Raw genomic sequence first — 20,644 nt, 5'->3', positions numbered from 1 at the left:
CAAATGAAGATCTTTTTAAATAAATCGGAGAGCTTTCTGTCCCCCCATTGACAGTCTAAGCAACTAAAACTTTGATGCTTCAAAAAGTTCATAGAGATAGTAAGACCAATCCATTTGAATTGAGCAGTTTAATTCAAATTTTCTGAAGAGACTCGATCGCTTTATATGATGAGCAGATTTAATTTAGTCTTTTCTTCACATTTAAACATTGATTAGCGAACATAAACAGAAGCTCAACCGAACATGCTTGGCATGTGAGACCAAACCTCTATCTCAAACGTGCTCCGCAACACACGAGAGTGAACCTCAGTTGTTCTCGCATGTCAAGCAAACATGCTTGAGCTTCCGTTTACCGCTTCTGATGTGTGAAATGATTAATGTTTATGTGTGAATAAAAGCCTAAATTCAACCTGTTCATCATAAAGGAAGCGATAATGTCTTCACAAAATTTAGACTAAACCACTCAATTCTTATGAATTAGTTTTACGATCACTTTATGAACTTTTTAAACAATAAAGTGGTAGTTGCTTAGCTGTCTATGGGGGCTCAGAAAGCTCTCAGATTTCATTATTAAGATCTTCATTTGTGTTCTGAAGATGAATGAAAGTATCAGGTTTGGAATGACATGAGGGTGAATAATTAATGACAGAGTTTTTCATTTTTGGGTGAACTATCCCCTTTACATGTTCAAGCTAAAATTGTAGCAACATTATCATTTAAATTCTATTTGTCTTAATTGCATTTACACTCGTAATTATACCCGCGATTAACGTAGAAAAATTACATGTGAATTTGAAAATGCAATCATTGCATCAAGCGCCTTAACTTTGAGTGTAAATGCAACTAGGAAAAATAACTTAATTATCATTTTGCTACAATATTTGCTTGAACATGTTAAACATCTAATTTCTGTAATAGATTTTAATTGTAATTTTTAAAAACGTATAAAATGTTCAAATTTATGTTTAAACTATATGTTAAAGCTAGTGTAGTAATGAAAATTATTATATTATTGATTTTGAATTTTTTTTTTGCTCCAGATGTAGCACATACAGTATGGAAAATGTAAATTAAAATACAAAAATACATTGACATTTGGTACCTGTATGCTAGCATACTTTATGAATGTCAGTTTTATGTGAATATACTTTCAATTAAGTGACAAAAATCTTTCTGATTTCATTTGAAGTGCAGTTTTACTGTGCTTTATCAAGATTGACATCACTCTGTTATGGCAAACAAACAACTTCATCAGAAAAAATTATATCCTAAGATTAAGGACCTCAAATAACTCATTGTACTGATACTTGCCTCACAGCTGAGGATGTCAGACTTTCAGATGTGTGATCAGTGAGACCACACAGTTTACCCCATCATCTTCATGATCTAAAAATCAAAGACACATTTGCTGAGTTTCAACAAAGTTCTCTGATAAAATGAATGACATGTAGGCTATATGACAGGGAAGAATCAGGTAATCGCATTCATTTAAACACAGAGAACGAGTGATCAACTATTTATCTGTTTAGCATTCAATCACGTTGTTCATTCAACAACTGCATACAATATTATGGACTAATGTAAAGTACATGGCACCTCTGGTTAAGCATTCATTTACACTAATTACGTATTAAATGTGTACTTACGACACAGAAATTCAATAGTTTTACAATATATTTGCAGACGGCTAATATCACTGACTGGATTCTAACGTTAATTACGCTATTTACACTTGCTAATGTCATGTTGAGTGGCTGTAAGGCTTTATACAGTTTATTTTATATATTTATATTAGCTTTATATATTTAGTTAAACATAAAACCCACCTTTGAATGTCATCTTCTCTTCCTCTTGGAATTCGAGTCCGACCTCTAAAGTTCTACTGACGCTAAAGAGGGCAAAGCCATGGTTGCGGTGGTGCTCGTGCTCGTAATCCGCTTCCCGCTCTCTGAGATTTGAAAATGCAGTAACAGCAGCGGCCTTGGTCAATCAGTTTAATGTTGCTAATAGCTAAGTTAACAGTTTAGTGGAAAATGGAGAACAAACACCATATTATGTACACGCGATGACTTTAATACTAGTCAATAATTGCATTAAAAATATTAAAAAAGTGTATACAAGTCAAATGAATAAGCATTTGATGCAAAGGTAATTTAATTCGCTAAAATAACGTTAAGTGGCTGAAACATTTATATTTTCGACTTTTGAACCTTGTCGTGTAGCCTTCTTTTCGCTGTCAGTTCGGACAATTCAATAACGGCTGAAGTGATTTCGACAATGTTGTGGTATATGTAACATTCTCCTTGTGTTATAGAGATCGCTAAGACATGTGACCAACTGGGCGGCAACGTCATCAGAACGCAAAGAATTATGGGTATGTTTGGCCCGTTTACATCGGTTTACATGGGCTGGCATAGCAGGCTAGTGTTCTGGCATGAAAAAATAAATAAAAATAGCGTGAAAAACAGAATATAATCCTACAAAATGCAGAGGGCTTAAGAAAACATTGTCGGACCATACCAGAAAACTGTCGTCCGTTCAAAAGTATGCTAAAGTTTTAAGCACCACACTCCTCGCTCTCTCTCATCTATCTGCATGCAATCGCAATTCATGTCAAGATTGCAATGCTGGAGTGTGTGCGTGTGTGTTTGTGCGCCCGCGAGAGATAGAGGCGCGGGCGCGATCGAACTGTGTGTGTGTGTGTGTGTGTGTGAGAGAGAGAGAGAGAGAGAGAGAGAGAGAGAGAGAGAGAGAGAGAGAGAGAGAGAGAGAGAGAGACGCGATCGAACAGTGGAAACATAAAACATACTCCCTCATTTTGTTCATAGAGGTTATCATTCAACTGCAAAGTGTTTACTTATATTTGTGTAACTTACACTCGCAATAAAACACAACATTGTGCTTTTGTCACACTCTAAACTCTTGTCAAGCTGTAACATACAACTGTCACCCAACCAAACACAGTTTTAAAAGCAACATCCAACCCCATTTCAAAACAGTCTGTGGGTTACATCTTTTGGACATTAATCATATCGCATTGGTTTTCATTTCTTTTCTTCAGAGCAGTTACATATTCTACATTGATTTAAAAAAATCAGATGTGTTTTTAATGGTAGTATAATTTTATACGAAAATCAATTATTTACCATTCAGATGAGAATAAAGTTAGGGTTCATTAAAATTAAGGAAAACAAATATATTGATCCGTTCTTAAAGGATAATTCAGGTATTTAGCACTTTGAGTCTATTTTCTAGTTTGTTTTGGATGAACTAAGTTAATGTAGTGGGTAGAATTTTGACGATGGGTCCTGTCTCGACTTTTTGAATCTTTTAGAATCGCCTCTGACCGCTTCAGAGTGAGTGTCTACGAGCATACACAAACATGTCCTTAAAACAACCCGTAATGTTCGTTTTCAAAACTGTGCAAGAAGGACTATTGCAGTTTATAACACAGCAGGTAGACGGCATCTTGAACACTGCGTTCTTCCCTCCATGCAATCAAGTCGGACGCCTTCTGTTTGTGCCGCGGATTCCCAAAATGCTTTGCGTTCACAACTGGTAATACGTCACGATGACGTCACATTAGCAATCTCTATTCGCACTGCAAAGGCTGCTATATATTTGGTGCATAAAAAAATGTTTTTGCACGGATTAAGTTCTAACCATTTTGATGATCTTGTTAGTTTAAACTTACACTTTGTTTAATTATATTGTTGGTGGATATGAAGAAATTGCTTTTGGCTTATTGCCTTACTTTATAAGATGATTCAGGAGTTCTGACAAAATTCAACTTACACTTATACACTTTGTTTTATAATGTTGCACTTTATGGGAATTACCCATACTAGTTCCCAGGAGAGACTGTCTACAGTTCATAAGATCATTGTAATAAAATGTTCTGTTTAAAATATACTTCATTGTGTAAATGTATCATTTTTTAACGTACAAGTATTGATAACAAGCTTTTGGGGGAAAATGAGATTAATTGCGATTAATCACAGCAAGTTGTGCGATTATTTAGTAATTTTTTTCTAATAAATTCCCAGCCCTAATATATATATATATATATATATATATATATATATATATATATATATATATATATATATAAACACATAGCCTATGTCTGTATTAAAAAAAAAAAAAAAGATTGATAAACACTTATTTGGAATTGAATTAAATAACAAGTACTTTGGGTTGTCTTGTTCATTATATTTATTTTCATATAAAAGCAACAGAACTTAAATTACATACAGTTTATTAGCAACACTGTGCACGAGCGTGAATCCGGCGATATCCATCATTGATCTCGCAGGTGTCAGATCCACTGCGAGAAGCGAGAACTGTCCGGCTTGCCTGTGCTTTTTTCACTCCTCCCCTCACTGCAGCTGCCTACTCTCGCCTATATTTCAGGCGAGGCAAGGCGCATCTCAAACAAGCCTAAATAATGAGCTCGCGAGTTCCCGTTTCCTTGCATGTAGATCTGTTATTCTCTCGCGAAAGTCATTTACCGCGCGCACCAGCATCAGTTGTGCGCTCGATTATTATTGGCATTGTTTTGCCGCCATACAATTCCACCACTGACCAGGAAAACCTAGACTAAAGTCAGTGGCGCGATGCTATTTTAAGGGCGCATGCTTGGCCATAATGTAGCGTGTGCACAATGCACATACACTTATCTTCTCTCATCTACACAGACGCAGCAGTTCCCATTTTTGCAAACCATACATAATTACAAGGAAAAATATTCCACACGAGGGATATCATTGTGGTGTCCATGAAGATGTGAAAAAAGGCATAAATCTAGCTTACACATTTATCCAAATTATACGCCTGTTTAACCAAAGCTAATTTGGGTGGGTTTCTCCCATCCCCATACAATGTCACTTCTCTGTCTTTTACGGCCCGAGATCCGCCCACAAAGTAACTTGCGTTTCATTTTGGATACTAAAAATGAACATTCTGTCATAATTTACTCACTCTCATGTTGTTCCAAACCTGCATGACTTTCTTTATTCTATTGAACACCAAATTCGATATTTTAAAGAATGTCGGTAACCAAATAGTTGATGGTAGCCATTGACTTCTATATTTTCTTTTCTACTATGAAAGTCAATGGTGTCCATCAACTATTTGGAAAGAGGTTTGGACCAACATGAGGATGGATGAGTAAATTATGACATAATTAAAATGTTTTGGGTTTTAAATTTAAAACTAACCCTTTAAGTCAAACATTGAAATTGTAACTTGGTTCACCTAATATCATTAACGTCCTCACTAATTTAGTGTATTTTTAATGTTATAAATTATATTAATAATGTATTATGCATACCAAAAATGTAAAATATCTTAAAAACCTCTTCATTGCACATTTTCTGTGATTTTATTACCTGGTTACATGATTCATGCTCTGTGTGATTCACCTGCTACACACACAGCTTCCCAGACATCTACTAACTCTATTTCAAATCATGTTTCCTTACAGGAAGAGCTTGATGACACAAGCTTTGCTTGGAACAACCACAGAATAGGGCCAGTCCACAACTCATGGTCACCACATGGACGACCATCCAATCCATCATGTATGCAGTGTCTCATCTATATGGAGCCATGGACCATCTGCATCCAGCGTGTCTGGAGAAGGTTCAAGTCTGTTTAGAAGAGTGTGTTTTCAAGGAGTTTCCATGCGATGAAGACACTTTTAATGTATGTGTTGATCTCATGTCAGAGCATGATTTGAACCATACAAATGATGTGTTTGCAGCAGTGGACTTGTATATAACTGGTTTAATTCACTCAACATAACACATTCCAAAATTGCAGAACAAAAAAACTGTACAATAAACTGTACTTGTGTTATAGGCATGCCAGAACAGTGATGCTAGAAAGGAATACTAGAAAAACAAAAGGAAAGTGTTGTGAAGTGCATTCAAATAAAAACATTTTTATCAACATACATGGCAAAATAAATGATGGTAGTAACTTTGTAACTGACCCTTTCAAACCTTGTGCCTCAGAGAGAATACTAACAGGAACTTTGGAAATGTGAACATGTAAAACACTAATCTTCCTAATAGTAAGTCTGTACTAAGTGTACTAGACTATATCCATGACCCATATGTTGCTCTCTAACACTTTGTTCATTTCATGGCGAAACTCTGGGTAGTTATCATAATTCACAGGCATCTCCAGGTAACAGGATCATTCTATCTAATTCTGAAACATATCTGAGAAAGCAGTCCACAAGACTTGTTGTTACACATCCATGGGCCACCTGTTCCAGCATTACAGGTGGTATTTTTACAGGCAGGTACTTCTCTCTTTGCCAACCAAATGCAATGATTCGGGCGATGCTTTCCCACTGTTGTTGACCAAAGTCGTGTCGTAGATAAGGGACCTTAAAGCTATTTCCCAAAGTGCATTGCTCATAAAAGTCATTCCAAAACTCTGAAAGCACATCCCTCAAAACCCCCCCTTCATCAACAGCATTTTCCAGCCGTCCATCAGGAAGAATGACTTTCATAGATATGTCATCCGTCAAGACACTTTCGTCACAAAAATGTTCAATAAGCTGTCGAAAGGCCTGACCACGATGAATAACAAGAAATTTCTTCACCCTTTCACTCTGAACAAAGGGCTCCAGTGATTTATCAATTGGAGAAGGTACAGAATACGATTCCTCTAAAATAGGTAATGTGTCATCAAGTGCAGTGTCTTTCAGCCCAGAGATAAGTCCTGTTGAGATTGTTACACTGCCACTATCCTCCAAATTGTCCACCTCTGGCTGCCTGGCTGCATCAATCTCAAACACACTTGATGCATCAGTCATGCTAATTATGGAGTCTGACAATAAAACATTATCACTCCCTGTTTCAATTAAAGTCCTACTCCCTAAAAAAGTTAGGTCTGACTCTACATTCTCTGTCAACAGAGGGGATTGGCTGTAACTTGTGGGAGATCGGGAATCTCGACTATTTCCCCCTCCCTGCGCAATTGTTTTGCTGTTGAAGTTCAACTGTGTGTCTAACTGTGTGTCACTGGCGATGGCTTTCTTTTTGGTTGTCAAGTAAAAACGCAAGACTGGTAATTTGGTCAGCTCATAAAGTTCTCCAACTGCTATCTGTTACCTCGAAGAGGTGGTCTCGGTACGCTTTCAAAAGAACTCTGGAGCGGTTCGTTTGTGGTGAGAACGTGATTCGACCTAGTACAGACCCAACTGCCAAAGAACTGCGCATTTTTGGACTAAACCAGCTGCCGTAGTCAGCTGCGCTGTGCATTATGGGATGAGGATTAATGTTTGTTGACAGATCGCACTTTTAGCATGGCAGCTCGCGGACAAACTTGGAGTTGTGAGGAGGTGCGGAGCCTCATAGAAATTTGGTCTGATGACCATATTAGGTCCCAACTTTCAAAAACTCACAAGAACAGAGTAATAACTTGCTAGAGACAGATCCCTTCAAGTTCATTTACTTAGGGAACATCAATAGCCAGCAGTACACTTGATAACAGCCCAGGTGGATTACATCTGCACCAAACAGGTTCTTCTTTGCTACTTTTAAGCCAAAGTCGAACGGCATTAGATTAGATTGCCCTCTACAGGTCAAACCTACAAAAGCTCGCTCTAAATTAAACAGCGAAATCTTCGCTTTGTTTAACAAACAGCTCTCTATATTAAAAATCATAGACAGTAAAAAGAGGCGTGTTGTCTGCCGGATTTTCCTCCTCTGTATTTACTTCAGGGAGTTCTGTTGGAATTTTCCTGCACATTAATTCTGACCAATCAAAGTTCAGTTATGGAAATACGTTCAAGACACAAATTGCAATTCATATTGCAAATCTATACCCCACGCAAATCCCTTGGGATGATTCCTTAGAACTGTTTACAAATGTAGAGGTCTAGATAATGAATTATTTTGCATTGATATAACTTTTTTTAAAAAGTGTTTCATTAGGATTCCAAATCTTTCATTAAGATCTTTTAAGGGCATCAATGCATCTCCTTCAAACAAATCCCCAACCTTACGAATGCCCTTGGGTGCCCACTGTTTAAAGCCAGAGTCATTTTCCCCTGGTCTGAAGTCCTTAATTCCGCAAATAAGAGAAAAGTAAGACAGAGTTGGGACTTCTCCCAATTTGTGCTGAACATCATTCCATACTATCAAAATATTTTTAACAAAGGGATTTTTGGTAGCCTTTTTTAGATTTTTATTCAAGTCAGAGTACAAATACATATCCATCCCTATACCTTTTGCAACTATAGATTCTATTTCTACCCAGGGTAATTTCCGCTTCAAGGAGAACCAATAGGTGGCACAAGCCAACTGGGCAGACCAATAGTACCACTGCAAATTGGGTAAACGTAACCCTCCTCTGTCATAAGGGAGATATAACAATGTTAGGCGAAGCCTTGCACGTATATTATTCCAGATGAATTTGGTTATTATTGTTTTTTCATATAAGAAAAAAGCCCAATGGGGGGGGAGAGTGAAATAGAGCGAAATAAATAAAAAAAATTGGGAAGAATGTTAATTTTTATAATGTTTATATGACCAATTAATGATATTGGTAGGGAGGACCATCTGTCTACAGTTTCACAGACTTTAGTTATAACTGGGTTGTAATTGGCAGGAACTAACCTGTCAATTGTGGGAGTAACACTATGCCTAAATATTTGAAGCCATTAATTGCGTTTATAAATAAATGCCCAAACGGTGGTTGATGCCTTTCTTGGGTATTTAAAAACAGTATTGATGATTTGGTCTTATTAATTTTATAGCCAGAGAACTTTCCAAATATATCAATCATTTGGAGCAGTGCTGGAACGGACCTCTCAAGCCTTGTTAGAAAAAGAAGAGTGTCATCTGCATATAGTGTTATTCGGTGATCGTGATCTTTAATTTGAATGCCCTTAATGATAGAGTTATTTCTGACTGCAATTGCTAAAAGCTCTAATGCTAGAATAAAGAGCATTGGTGACAATGGGCATCCTTGACGTGTGCCCCTATATATATGAAAAGGTCTTGATATTGTATTATTAGTCCTAACTTCTGCTATTGGTTTAAAGTATAAAATATTGACCCATCGTAGAAATGAATCTCCAAAACCAAAACGAGTCAATACTTCATTCATATACAGCCATTCTACCCTATCAAATGCTTTTTCCACGTCAAGTGATAGGATACATGTGTCAGGGACTTCCCTTTTTTCATACAGAATGTTTAAGACGCGCCTAATATTATGAGTAGCTTGACCATTCTTAATAAATCCATTTTGGTCCAGACCTATTACGGATGGAAGACATTTTTCTAATCTTGATGCCAAGATTTTGGCCATGATCTTTACATCTGTATTGAGTAGAGAGTCAATAAAGAATCAAAAATACCAACAGCAGCCCCTCGCTGACGACTGCTGGCTACCCAAAATAAGATACAAATACAAAAACCAAACACAACTAAAACATAGGCCTGTTCCTCTCTCGATCATCAACGTCGTCACTCCTCCTTTATGCTTCCGCTCCTCCGTGAGAGAGGCGAGACCGCTGTACTTCACAGGTGTTGCTCATTAGCAATCGCACCACCGGCCTCGCGCCGTTCTCTCACGTCCCTCGGCCGTCCTTTTCGCCACAGTGGCAAATAACCATTTTGAAATGATTCGGCATACATTTCCTTAAAAGGGCCAACCGATTTATTTTTTAAAAAGCTTATATATGTCAATTGGCAGACTGTCAGGGCCAGCTGATTTACCATTCTTCAGCTTTGATATAGGTTCCTTGACTTCACTTTCTTCAAATATACAGTCTAAATATTTTTTATCTTCATTGAGATTTTTAAGATCATTGAGAAATCGAACTTGGTTTTCAGTAAAATGTGCTGATTCAGATTTATATAAATCTTTATAAAACAAAACGAAAGTATTATTTGTCTCTAAAGGATTAGATGTTATTTCCCCATTCAACATTTGAATACTATTAATGGCTTTTTCTGTGTCCAATTTTTTTTATCTGCAATGCTAATAATTTTCCTGCTTTTTCTCCATGTTCGTAGAAAGATTGTTTCAATATTATTAAACTGTTTTCAGCTTTTGTTATGGAGAGAGTATTATATTGAGCCCTAAGTTTAAGAAGTTCATGATGTATTTTATTTGAAGTGTCTAAGTAAGCCTTTCCCTCGGCAAGCTTAATTTATTTTTCCAATAAATCTAAATCCAATTTTATTTTATTCATTTTTGAGCTTGTAAAACAAATAATCTGACCTCAGATATATGCCTTGAATGCTTCCCACCTTATAGTAGGCCGGGGGCCAGGTCCACTCCTCAGGAGTTTTTTTGCTACCTTTTTTCACTATTATTTCCTATTATCTTATACCTTGAGCGGTAACTCTTTAGAATACGGTTCCTTCATTAATGAATAACTACACAAGAACCAATGAGTAACACAATATTAACAATCTAGTAACTATTATTAACTAACAAGAAACTCAGATTAACGAACTAGTAAGTAATAGCGCACAGAAGAAAGTGGTAGTTCACTATTAAACATTAAGTTGTTTTGATTGATACTGTGAAGCAGCTTTGATACAATCTGTATTGTGAAAAGCGCTATATAAATATATTTGACTTGACTTGACTTGACTTGACTATTAACTAATCAATAACTGATATAACAGGTCCTGGTTGCGTATGCAACCCACCGTTCCCTGAAGGAGGGAACGGAGGACGTAGTCGACGGTCGACTTAATGGGGATCGCGCTAGAGAGCCTATCATCTTCGATTACTATTGAACGAGCCAATGGAATTTGGCGTGCGTGATTTGCATCACACACTCCGCCCCCGCGGCGTGGAAGATAGAATTCTATCTTCCACGATAGAATTCTTCCATTCTATCGTGGAAGAATACACATATGGGGTCGCCGTAGGGACCGCAACATATGGACCAAGCCTAACACAGGTTCCACACTGCTTACGAGTGGTAGGCCTAACACCAGACGTTCCGCACGTCCGACGTCGGAGGGGTGTGGACTAACTCAACAGGGTTCAATTTTAAGGGAACTCAACTGGAGTAGAAAGGCGCACGTATCCAGTCCATAGGAGGGGAATGGCGCAGTAAGCCGACACTTGAACCGGGCTCAGGGTGAAACTGGCTTCATGAGAAGGGAGCCCACGGGAAGCAGCGGTTCAACTAGGTGTTGTCCAGCCCCCAACTCTAGAATCTGTTTTAGCAAAACATATCGTCAACGCCCAGGCGGAGCACTTTACACTCATCATAGAGGAGCTCAACACCTAAGTGGACATGTTGCATCTCGGATTTTTACCGAAATGAAGGCAAGCACTAGTGCGACTTTGCATGGAAACAGCCTTCCCTCTCTGCTGAATTCCAACAGATATTTGTAGAGCTGGTCTGAGGTCTATGGCTTGCGTTCTGTACACGTCCAAGCGAACGGACAGAGAAGCCAGGGCTGGATCTGCCTCCTCCAGGGCAGCGTTTGCAGGCTCACCACCTGCTCCTATTACGGGAGAGGTAGGAACCTTGGGCACAATCCGAGCCGGGGTCTCAGCTTGTGAGAGTTAGCCGGCCCAGACTCCAGGCACAATACGTTGACCGAAAGGGAGCAAGTCCCTACCCTCTAGTAGAGACCACGCGAGCAGGAGAACTGATATAACAGAATTTTTAACTCACTGCCTGCAGTGGCTCAGGGGCGGTCTCTGCAGTGCAGTCGCACCAGGGACAAGGCCCAAGAGGATAAAGAGGGACGCAAGGATTTACAAGACCTTGCTCCTCAGGAACCTGACGATCAGAACGTGCTTCTGCACACTTCTGCAACACGATGAGCGTCGTTTAAACACAGAGGCAACATCATTTTGAGGGTGAAGGAAAACAGCCTACTCCAACCCATTTTGCAGGAAAGAGAGCACTGAAGTGATCGAAAGCTTTCAGGATCTCCTCTGGAGAGAAGACTCAACTACTAGGTTCCACTTCTAAAGGCGTAAGCACGCTACCCATTTCTAGGGGGTGCTCGCAGAAGTGATTGTAACTATCACATGTCCCTGTGATAGCCACCTGAACCTCCACGTTCAGATGTAAGACCGCCCGGAATCTCCGGGGGAAGAACGCGGGTGCCATCGTGCCCCGTCCCTGAAAGAGTTTTCAGGGGAAGTCAGGAAGGCTGTCGATGGGAACCAGGTCTAGTTGGGCCAATAAGGGGCAACTATGAAGACCTGTTCCTCTCCTGACTTGGCACGTAGGTGCAAGTGACGGGCGCAAAAAGACAGGAGCATTGCTCAACACAACATGTGAAGATCACTGGGCTTCAGGAGCATTTTCTGCTCAGCACTTGAGTGTGATAAGTTCACTGAGCTTCAGGAGCATTCCTGCTCAACACCTGAGTGTGATAAACTCACTGAGCTTCAGGAGCATTTCTGCTCAACACTTGAGCGCGAAGAACTTCACTGAGCAACAGGAGCATTTCTGCTCAGCACTGCGTGTGATGAATTCAATGAGTTACAGGAGCATTTCTGCTCAACACCTGAGTGTGATGAACTCACTGAGCTACAGGAGCATTGCTGCTCAACACTTGAGTGCAATGAACTTCACTGAGTTTCAGGAGCATTTCTGCTCAACATGAAGTGTGATGATTTCACTGACTTGAGCAGGCGCAAGGCGACCATGAGTCGCAGTCGCTTTTAGAAGGCTCACTGGGGTTAAACGCATTTCTGCGGGCCCCTGGGGCAGCTGAGAGCCAGTGTTTGTCCAAGGGTAGTCCGCTCGGTTTATACAAACACTGGCAGGAAGACGAAACCGGAGGGGCAACTGAGCGGCCCCGGAATTGTCATGACCCAGCTGGACCCAGGGGATGGAGTCTTGCTCCAGGCTATAACTGTCGTGAGGCTCGATGGCGGCACGATTGAGTAAAGCGGGAAGAGTGGAACAAAGCGTCCTCAGAAGCTTCTGACTCCAAGGAGGAGGTGACGGGTGAGTTGTGACATGCAAGGGAAGCTTGCGCAACGGTCGCAATGTCTAACAACTCGAGGCACGAATGCCCGTGTAGTCGAGGGTCGCCCAGGCCCCCGTTAAAACACGCCCTTTGCACATGGCCCCTCTGTTGAAGAGGGTTTGGCAGCAGACCGGGATGAACTATAGTCACACAGGGTGAGCTGCTCTGCCACGGTCACCTCGGGACTCGATCATGAAGCTAGCGCTGAAGCGGTCACATATGGAGGAAGCCAAAGGCAGCAACTACCGTATACCCCAGGAGCCTCTGAAAGTTCTTTCAGTGGGACCCTTTCTCACTTCAACACCAGCTGAACACATTCTCATTGGAGAGACGTGTTAGACCATTAGAGAGTGTTAGAGAGTCCATCTCCAAAACTGAAAAAGAGATACTCAGCCCGTGGGCGAGATTACTCTCTTCCAGTTGACCTGAAGACCCAACGGGCTCTGGAGCACTCGAGGGGAAGGACACTGTACTGATACTCCACCCTTACACGCAACACACAGGATGGCCTGCGGTGCGGAAGGTAGAGATCTGAAGCACATGTCTTTCAGGTCGGAGCTGCAGACCAATCTTGGGCCAAGATGGTCACGACCCACCACCTAGTAGCACGAAGAACGAGTTTACAACTGGCCTTCGTACCGGCTGGAGGAGCGGCTATATCAAATCCTTCGCCAGCAGGATAAGATAAGCATGCACAAGTCAGGAGCACTGCTCAACACTCGGTGTGATGAATATCACTGAATTTTCAGGAGCACGTCTGCTCAACACCTAATGTGATGATTATCACTGACTTGAGCGGGGTAGCCGAGCCTGAGGTGGGGCAGCAATGTAGAGATAGTGGTGTTAGTGTGCAGTGCAACACTTAGCTGTCTCCACTAGCGGCAGGGGGACGTGAGAAGGCGGATGACCTGGTCCTCGAACGCCCCAAGCTGCCTGCTGGCGACCAAGGGAAGCTGGGGGATGTAAGGCTATTACAGGGTCACACCCGCCAGACTGGTCCACTTGGGACCCAGGAATAGAAAATTTGCTCTTTTTCTGAATATTTGGGTACCGCTGACCCCGTTTTTATAGGGGCCAGCGGCAGAACAGACACACACATAACAAAAAACTCCAGCCGGCCCTCCAACCAGCCAGAGGGAGTGGATCGGTGACCACTCCACGACTAACTCCTCCATCCCTGAGAGCCCGTCCAGGTTCAGCGTTCTTTTGCGCTGATGCTTACCACCTGGCTTGGCAGCGCCTGGAGCAGGCTGGGCGCCCCTTCCGCGGCGGCTCCACGCCGGAACCTGGGTGAAGGCTGCTGCGGTGGTCCGGCGGGAGCTGAGGCGGCTGCGGGCGGACGCCCTCGGCGACGAACAGGCGGGCGGATGAAGGCAGCAGCGTCCCTCCGAGGCAGGATGTGCTGGATGGCCTCCGTCTGTTTCTGGGCTGTAGAGAACTGTTGGGCAAAGTTCTCCACAGCGTCGCCGAATAACCCAACCTGGGAAATGGGAGAATCCAGGAACCGAACCTTGTCCGCTTCTCTCATATCGGCCAGGTTGAGCCAGAGATGGCGCTCCTGGACCACAAGTGTGGACATCGCCGAACCGACCGCGCAAGCTGCAACCTTCGTCGCCCGGAGGGCGAGGTCAGTTGCAGTGCGGAGCTCACCCATGAGCTCACGGTCCGGACTACCCTCGTGCATGTTCATGAGTGCCTGGGCCTGGTGGACCTGGAGCAACGCCATGGCATGCAGAGAGGAAGCGGCTTGCCCACAAGCTTTGTAAGCCTTGCCCGTAAGAGCGGACGAGAACTTACAGGCTTTAGAGGGGTGACGAGGATCACCTCTCCAGGAAGCGGCCGCCGTTGGGCATAACTGCATCGCAACAGCCCGCTCCACTGGAGGGATAGCCTCGTAACCCTTCACAGCTCCCCCATCAAGGGTAGTGAGGGGGGAGGAGCCACTCAGGCGGTTTCTGGCAGAGAAAGGTGCCATCCATGCCCTCGTAAGCTCCACATGCACTTCAGAAAAGAAAGGAACCGGGGCGGCGGACTGAGAACCAGTACGGCCCGCCCCGATATACCAATCATCCAACCGAGACGGCTCGGGACACGGTGGAGGGTTCCACACGAGCCCTACCGCCTCTGCGGCCTTTTTCAGCATAGCTGACATTTCTGGATCTGGCTCGGGCAACACTGGTCTCCCAGAGGGAGGCAGTGCAGCCGAGTCGTCATCTCCAGAGTTCAGCTCCCCCTCCGATGCTGCGATTGACATGGTATCCCCTTGAGGGGCCCCAAATGACACGGCTGGCCTGTCCATTACAGAGGGACCAGCGGGATCAATGGGGAGCTCCACCGGTTGCGGTGCGAAAGAGGAGTGAGGGATCCACGGGGCCTGGCCGGGCGGATTACCCCTCACTGTGATCCTCAGATCACCCAGCTTGGACGGCACCCCAGTCTTTCTCTGGGAAGGTAACCCAGAGGAAGAACAAGGGCGGGGCCCAGAGGTGGGGACTGCACCAACGCTTATGACGAAGGAGAGTCTAGATCTCAACACCGAGATGGCCATGTTCCCGCAGTGAGAACATGACTCATCCACGAAAGCTGCCTCGGCATGCTGTAAGCCCAAACATGCGACACAACTTTCGTGACCGTCAGAGGGGGATAGCGCCAGACCGCACCCAGAAACGCGCGGATGGAATGGCACCTTGAAAAAGACGCACTCACGCCCGTGTTGCTCTTTTAGGAAATAGGACCGTCACCAGTGCCGGAGCACACAGGGAATGACCGCGGCAAACACTGAATAGTCTTTCAACCAACAGTGAAGCACTCACTTCTCGCCCTCTAACCAACCGTCAACACACAAACAAACAATAGAAATTTGATGCTTTTAAAACAGCAGTTGAGAGCTGAGAAGCTCGCGATCACCGCTGCACCACGCTGTAGAACACCAACACTGGAGAGGTCTTCCCGCAAGAACACCGACACACTCGCTCGTTGAATACAACAGCACTCTTCAGAGACATCAAAGACGAACGGCTCCGAAGTGAAAGGCAACTAGTGCGTGCATCCACTTCCTTATTTATACCCGCGCCGCGGCAGCGGAGTGTGTGATGCAAATCACAAACGTCAAATTTCATTGGCTCGTTCAATAGTAATCGAAGATGATAGGCTCTCTAGCGCGATCCCCATTCAGTCGACCGTCGACTACGTCTGACGTTATCGACTGAAAGGGAACTACTGAAAAAGTTTATTAACAATCTAGTAACTACTATTAACTAAAAAGAAACTCTGATTAACGTATTAGGAAGTAATAGTGCACAGTTGAAAGTGGTACTTCAATAACTACTATATTCTTTTATGCTTCCCAGAGAACTACTGAAAATTTTCATAATTCATACGAAATAGAGCCCGACCGATATATCGGCGGGCCGATAGTATCGGCCGATTTTAGGCATTTTCCTAACTATCGGTATCGGCATTTATAATGGCCGATAAATGAATATTTTAAAAAATGCGGTGTGGTGATTCATGTAAGGGTGCGCTGCCAATAAAGCACCTAAAAGCTGTCACAAGAACTGGCAAAAATAATGATTATGAATACAACAAATATAGCAAGGAGACATTTTAATTGTTTATTAATAAACAAGTGTTTTCAGTCAGTGTCAGCCAAAGATGAAGTTGACGATGCTGACTCGCGATCTTCAGTGAGCGCGCGCCAGAGAGAAATGCACATTTCATACGATTACATGAGTCTGTCTGTCTTTCGTTTTGAATTGTTCTGTTTAAAAGTAGACATTTCAATATAGATATATTTCAATTCTCAGGTCTATACGCTGAGTTTCGGTTCATGAGACGAGCTCCAGTTCACCCGCTTGCGCCTCCGTGTCGAGATTGTCTATCGTCTGCTATATTTACTTCTTATAAATTAAATGCAGGCAAATGGTTGATGAAACATTGATTCAAATTAAGATACAATTAATACAAAACGAAATTCACTTTGAAACGAAAGGTTTTGTGCTTTCTGTTTGATGTCTATGTGAAAGTTTCAAAGCATATTTTAGTGCCGCTTTCAGAGCGCTCACGTCCGTAGTGCTGAACTGTCGCGTCTGTAACATTGTTTTTTCCTCATAAATGCGAACACGAAAAATAAAATAAAATAAAATGAATATTTTATGTAGCCTGTGGAGACTGAGAGCCAACCCTTCTTCATCCGGTGGGTAGTAGCCTACTTGTGATTTGCGCAGTGTAATTCACAGAATTGATTTCTCTGCTACAAGCCTCTGTCACGTATTGTGTGAGCTTGTGACTATTGCAAGCGCGCAGCTGAGAAGTCCTGATTATATTGTCTGCTATATTTAGGCCTACTTCTTATTTATTAAGGCAATTGGTTGATGAAACATTGATTAAAATGCGTGGCGCGAGCGATCTCCGACAGTAAACTGATTCTGCTTTGTCTAGGGTAAACAGCTGTTGCGACGCGAGCAGTAACGGCCGCGTCCGGTGTAGACACAGTGTTAAAGCTCATTCTGCCTGATAACGCTACGTTACAACATCAAGCAATATTCCAAAAATGTATATAACACTTTATATAGGGCCATTTTGCATTAAGAGTAGCCTAGTTTCACGTTTAGTACATTTTGCTTACTAATTATTTAAAATAGTATAAAAGTACTGTACATGTAATTAAAAACGTTTTCATTATGATATTATTAATTTTACTTTAGTAAAAAGATCTGAGTTCTTCCTCCACTGGTAGAGATTAGAGGAATTAAGAGTAAAAATAGAAGATAATAAGGTTTTGTCAGTGACACTTTTTATATATTTATTGATACAAGTTATGACTAAATTAAAAGACAAAGTCGTTAGTGAAGATTATGCAACAGTATTTAGAATATAATAGAATAGAATATAATATAACATGCAATGCAAACTAGTTTGGTTACAGCTCAGCTGTATAATTCTCATTCTATCATTCCCCCTGCCTCCATTACATATCTGTCACACAAGTGTTTGATTACCACATTTGAGTGATCATTGCAAAACTTGTTTATAAAATATATTTATTCTGTTTATAGCTCATGTGTAAAGTACCCATCAAAAGTTTGTACACACCAATAGGAAAGTGTCCAAACTTTTGACTGGTATACTGTACTATAATACACAAATAATATTGCTACTGTATTATAATATACACATAAATAATATCGGCTGATATATATCGGTATCGGGCTTTTTTTACTCTCTAATATCGGTATCGGCCCCCAAAAATCCATATCGGTCGGGCTCTAATACAAAACTAATCAATAACCAATGCAGGATAAATGACTAGCACTACATTAACATTTGAACTGCTACCGTAAACGAATACACAATGTTGTTTAAATTATCAATATGTAAGCTGTTAATAATTAGCCTATGCTGTCTATATATCAACTGAATAATTGTAAAGAAATGGATTTTTTTATGCAGTTGTCGGGACTCGGGACCTTACTTGTCCTGTGGCCAATTTTTGTGGCATTCCTTTGGACTGGCATTGAATCACTAGAGTCACGGTGACGACTGGAACATATTGAGTCATCAGCCATCCAAGTACCATATAGATTGAATTTATTATTTAACTTACCTCACAAAAAAAATTTGTTTTTATGTATGTCTCCTAGCATATATATATGTATGTATATATATATATATATATATATATATATATATATATGTGTGTGTGTGTGTGTGTGTGTGTGTGTGTGTGTGTGTCTTGTGAGTGAGAAGATTCTACACTTTATTGGCTTTTCATTAGTAACTACTGTAAGAATCATGGTAACAAACTAGTAATTACTCAAGTGTTACTACATAGTTCTATGGGAATTACTAATTATTTGGATCCGTATTCTAAATTGAAGATCATGGTAACTAACTAGTAATGACTCAAGTGTTACTATACTTCTAAAGAAATTTTCTAAAAGTATACTAAAGTTCACCAAAAATCTCAAACGCTTGAAATTACTTTTGTGTTTGGTTGCACAAATCACGACTAGATCATGTAGTAACACTTGAGTCATTACTAGTTAGTTCCCATGATCTTCACTTTAGAATACGGATACAAAAAATTTGTAATTCCCATAAAAGTATGAAGTATGACTTTCATCTGTGCACTATTACTTCCTAATTTGTTAATCAGAGTTTCTTTTTAGTTAATAGTAGTTACTAGATTGTTAATAAACTTTTTCAGTAGTTCTCTGGGAAGCATTAAAAAAATAGTAGTTATTGATTAGTTAATAGTGAACTACCACTTTCATCTGTGCGCTATTACTTACTAGTTCGTTAATCAGAGTTTCTTGTTAGTTAATAATAGTTACTAGATTGTTAATATTGTGTTACTCATTGGTTCTTGTGTAGTTATTCATTAACGGAGGAACCGTATTCTAAAGTGTTACCCCTTGAGCCATCACAAGTTGATAATGACCACCCCCAACTCTGCCCCGTTTGGTCTCAGGAGCCAAAAAACAGACTTTTTGGGAAAAGGTTTAGGCAGAATGATGTAATTGTGAATATTAAGGAACTGCAGCTACATAAATATGCATATAACCATAAAATTTAGCATAGTGTATCCTGACACAAGGGGAAACTAGCAGAAAAAGATTCTGAGATTGTTGCCTTTTTACTGTCAAACATCACCCTCAACATACCCCAAAAGACAAAAAAATGTCTGTCCGCCTGACAAAATGTCATCAAATGTGATCATTTTCAAGCATTTTATTATACATATCACTGCCTTAAAATGTAAATGAAAAACTTCCCAAGTTTATAAGCTTCAATTTAAGTCCAAGATGACATTTATATCTAGAGGATTACAGCTGGTATAACCAAAGTTCTCCAGTGTACCTCAAATCGGAGAAAACAGAACTTTCAAGCATTACCATTCCATATGGGATTTTTGCATATGAACAATATTTCTAAAAAGAGTTGAGACTTGACTTATGTACTGCTATACTATATGAAGTGAATTGCATGAATATTTGAGTAATGTTATGCCCATAGGTGGACTGGGGTCAATTAACCAAATGTGAGATTTATTAAAGCCCACAAAGTCCTCACAACACAAGGAATAAAGGTGACTCTAGTGTGCAGTCTGTCATCAAAAAGCCAACCTTCAATAGAGTAAACATTAGTAACCTTCTTTAAAGGTAAACATTCTTTACAGCCAAATGGCGAAACTTATTTACCTTACAAGTGAAGAATTAATCCCCCAGGATATAAAACATTGGTAACCAGGTTACACTCATAAACAAACTAACAAACCAACACTAACCAACCAAAACCCTAACCCTTCTTGTCACATCCTGAAGTTATTCAGCAAAGACAATTTCAGGTAAGTTGATCTATTTTTCTGGTTATATAAAGATATTGATTCTGTTGGGAGATTGGTGTCCTATATTTTTCTACATGTAAGGCTAGCTAGATAATATTAGGTATTTAACTTTTCAGATTGTTAGCTAGCATAACCAGCCAAATGTAGCTAGATAGTGAGAGCAGGAGTGGGAGACTAGAGAGCAGAAGTGGGAGAGAAATGATGGTGTGTGTATGTGTGTGTATGTGCGTGTGTGTGTGTGTGTGTGTGTGTGTGTTTGCCTTGGTGTCTGTTACAGTAAGTTGAAGGCCTTGTTTTTTTGTATATG

Source organism: Siphateles boraxobius, unplaced genomic scaffold (assembly GCF_051911475.1).
Source record: "Siphateles boraxobius isolate OS27281-9 unplaced genomic scaffold, OSU_SipBor_1 48, whole genome shotgun sequence".
NCBI lineage: Eukaryota > Metazoa > Chordata > Actinopteri > Cypriniformes > Leuciscidae > Siphateles > Siphateles boraxobius.
Note: the sequence above shows the minus strand (reverse complement) of the source record.